Here is a 4,408-nt window from a genome sequence, read left to right as displayed (position 1 = left end):
TTTCCTTACAAGTGGTATCAGAGCTATAGTTTTATTATTGTAACCCTAGATTGAATCCATGAGAATGCATGAGAGGATAAAAGAAAGGGCAAGATATATGAGTGATTTATTGTAGATCTAAGGGTTTTGGATTTTCTGTTATGATGGGATGTTAAAAGATTTGGGCATGTGAAACTGTTGGACAAAAGGATTTTTTGAATGTTTCATTTAAATGAGGGTTTTGGGGGGTAGCTTGCAGAAATGACCTCTTGGGTAAAAACAGACCTCACCATTGGATCCGGGTCAACATTTCCATAAATTTTGATATATAATATGCCCTAGTTTGGCCATGTTCAAAGGAAATGAAAGAGTTTTTTAGTTTCAGCCCATGATGGTCGTCAAATTTAATCCTGTCATAATTTTTGTCACAAAAAAAATAAAAAAATAAAAATGAAAAATCACAATGAAAATGGTAAAAAGATTGTCTTAGTAAAATGGCCATAACTTTCTCTCAGAATATTGAATTTCAGAGTTCTTATAAGCTTTGGAAAGCTAATTCAGAGCACTACAACATGGTGTAGGTTTGGTTCTATGATTTTGAGATTTTGTCAGGTTTTAAGAGCCTTAAAATCAGATGTTATTTATTTTGAGCACGGATTAGGGCATAACTTGGGCATACGGAGTTAGATTTTGGACTTTGAGTAGTCAATGGAAAGCTCTTGGAGAGCTTTACACATTGGTTTAGATTTGGTGTAGGTTTGGCATGATTTATTTGTTGATATATTTATCTAAAAAGTTTATGGTATATTTTGACTATGGTAACATTGTGATTTTATGGCATTGGAGATTTAAGTTTTGATGTCATTGTATACTTAGTTCATATTTTAGATTGGTCTCATGATGATATGCTTATCAATGTTTGGATTTGGATATGTATGATGAATTGTTGGATCTAAAAGTTCTGCAGTATTGTAAATAGTCTATACTTACAGGTTGCATTTATAGCATTGTTATGGGTTGTCTTTGCCCATTGATCTTTCATTATTGATGCATATTTAGGTTGGTGGCTTGGATTTGGGTTGTCTATGCCCTAAGTAACATGATTTGCTAATTTTTCTTCATGTAGAAGGGGTGAGATGTTGTTACCAGGTATAGTCATGGTGGAGGATTGTGGTTGACTATTTTATGCTGACATGTTAGACATATTGAGAGCCAGATGCTCAGTTCATGGATGTGATCATGGTGTCATAGATTTTGGCATGACATGATTAGATATACAGGTACATCCTTGATGTTCATTAGCTTGGATTTCTGATTTGGTTATGGTGGTATATCTTCTTGGTTGAGGATCATGGTTATTTAGTTTCTTTTGAAGAGCTCATGATGTGCACTTTGAGTTCTTTGATGGCTTGATGCTTTGGTTGATTCTCATGGTTAGAGGATGGGTTTTTCATCATGATGTCATGGATAGCTTGGATACATGGTTTAGTGAGAGCTTGCAACAATGATGGGGTGACAATGCAGGATTAGTTCTTCGTTTGGTTTATATTTTCTTGGTTTGGAGAAGATAGATTTTATGATGCCATGGGAGACTTGGTACCACGGTTGACTGGGAGTTGTTGGCATTGATATATTTATTGAGTGTTTGTAGATGTTGGAGGTTCGTCTTAGATCCTGTTGCTATAGAAGCATCTTTGACATTTGCATGGTGCACTTGTTATCTTCATGGTATGTGGAGATGGTTCTTCCTGGTATGTGGAGATGGTTTTCTTCATGGTGTGTGGAGATGGTTACATCTTGAGGACTCACAAGGTTCTTGGTAAAGGTGCAGTTTATGCTTTTATTTGACATGTTATCCTTGGTATGAGGATGGTTTCATTATTATGTCATGGTATACTCTTGATATGCATTTAGAGTTGTGACATGTTATGGTGTGTTCATATGGAACATATTATCTCTTTAGTTGAGATGGTAAGATCATGTTGTCATGTTTATGTTCCTGAGGCCATGGTTGGAACTTTGACATTGATCTTGGTTTAGTTTCTTGGTATTGAGTACACTGATCATAAGTTGGATACTTTATGATATTGCTATGTTGCATTTGGAGTTGGCATGGATTGATTGGTTACAGGTGCTCATGGATACTTAGAGATGGTGGTGATGCTGATTTCTTTTGGATTAGAGAAGTATTTGTTGGGACGGTTGATGGTTTCAGCAGGAAGTCCGAGGGGTAGTCACCTGATATGGACTTGAGAGGAGATTGTTCTTAGATGAGTCTTGGTTGGAGACTTGGGTATCTTGATGAGCATTCTCATTCCCCACTCTTGGTCTACTCGGCGGTTTGCTACTTGAGAGGTATAGCCCATTATTTCTCTCAGTTGCATTATATTTATGCTTGTCTTTCATGGATATGGATCTTGAGCTATGGTACATGAGTTAGTTTTGGAGGGTTCATTTGAGAGATGGTTTAGCATTGGTTATCTCCATGTGCATATGTTGTTATATTGGTTGACTTTGGGAGATGGTTTTATATTGGGCATATTCCTTTGTTTAGGAATGGCTTTAATGAGTTTGATCTTCTTGTGAGAGGCTTACATCCATGAGTAGTTATATGGTATGGTTTGGGTGTTGTTGAGGCTTCTTGTTGGCATTTAATGGAGGAGATCATACTTGCACAGTTTACATTTAGAGGTGTGTGTAGAAGGACATGATATAGGTTATGATTTGCATGGTTTCTTTGGTCTTGGTTATCTTCTTGGATGTTTAGTTTTTCTTACATTGGATTTGAGATTGGTTGGAGATTGTGATCACTGGTTTGTGCTCATGCATGTCATCTAAGAGATGACATGGTTATTTCTTTCTCTTTTCTCTGTTGGTTGAGGAGAACTTGGGAGAACATTGGAGATTTGTTACGAGAGTTGTTCTTTCAGGATATCAGTTTATGTATTGTGGATGTCCTTGATACTACATGGATTCACTTCTTTGAGATGTGTTGAGTGGATTGGTTATAGATTTGACATTATCTTTTGCAGTGGGAGCTTCTTGGTATATATGTGGCAGGTATTGCTCTTGAGGCTTGTGATTGTAGGTTGCAGATTGGATATGTTGACGATATGAGATTCACTTGGCATACCTTTGAGGTATGGATAGTTGGATGGGTTTAGCAGTTGCTATGGGTGCTATTTCAGCTATGGATATTTTGACAACTATGGATACATGTGATTACCTTTGGATCAGGTTATTTGTGCTTGGAATTTTAGTTGGTATAGGATTTTATGATCTTCTAATGCGATAGGTTGGGTGGCTTTCTCTTTGGATGGCTTCTATGTATGTCTAATGGCAGTGGCATAATAAGAGGTGAGATCATTCATGTTTGAGATGCTAGATACTTTGATTTTATTGTGGGTACTAGGATGGAGCACTTTGTGTATTTTGATCCATGATGGTGGATTTTTTGGGAGGGATTTTTCCCTTGTTCATTTGTGTGGCTATGGATTGACCCTATGCAATGTATACAACAAGTGGGAGATTGTTGAGATAATGGGTATTGCACACATTGCATAATATTGTTATTTTATTATTTTATTTTATTATGTAATGTTGTACCTAGATGGATGTGCAACATGTAAAGATTCCCATAGAATATTCTTGATGAGTTGTATTGTAACATTGTGATAATATTTCATGTAATTATTTAATATTGGGGAAAAGAATTAAATGCCCAATATTAAATGTGGGGTTAGTGGGTTAGGTAGCACATGGTTTTAACACATGGTTTTAGCACATGGTTTATGTAATACCACTTGGTGGTTTTGTGGGACTTGCTACTATATAAGCAACCACAAGGGTAGTTGTTGTAGAGAGAGTGAAGAGTGAGAAAGGCAAGAGTCGAGCGGGACAAGGCTTGACAGGTTAGCCAAGGGAGCATTTGTGAAGGTTGGAAGCATGGCATGGGATGTGTGGATTCATGCTTGTTCACATAGTTTGCTCAATTGTGGCTATGGCCATGAAGGCTTCCATGGTTGTATTGTAATGGTAATTTTGCAGAATAATATATGGTGATGGATACTTTTGGAGGCTGGGTTTTTCCCTCAATGAGGGTTTCCCAGGGTATATCTTGTGTCACAATTTTATGGGTATGTTGTCTATTCTATTGCATGTGGATTTTAATTCTGTATTTATTTCAAATCTATTATGGGTTATGTGGAAATGGTTATATTCTTTATTGCCAAGTTTCCTTACAATAAACAAAATAATTTGTATATTGCTAGTCAGCAGGCTGAAGAATCTGGACTATGCTTTCCTCAATAGCCTCAAGATCTTTTAGAGGTGCAAGAAAATTCATATTACAACATGAACAAAATTCCCCACAATCAAGATGTATAGCTTTGACTGGTATGGTATCAATCACCAAATTGCTATAATGCAA

The sequence above is a fragment of the Cupressus sempervirens genome, chromosome 4 (assembly GCF_028749045.1).
Source record: "Cupressus sempervirens isolate cs-2001-9-10 chromosome 4, ASM2874904v1, whole genome shotgun sequence".
NCBI lineage: Eukaryota > Viridiplantae > Streptophyta > Pinopsida > Cupressales > Cupressaceae > Cupressus > Cupressus sempervirens.
This window is presented reverse-complemented; position numbering follows the sequence as displayed.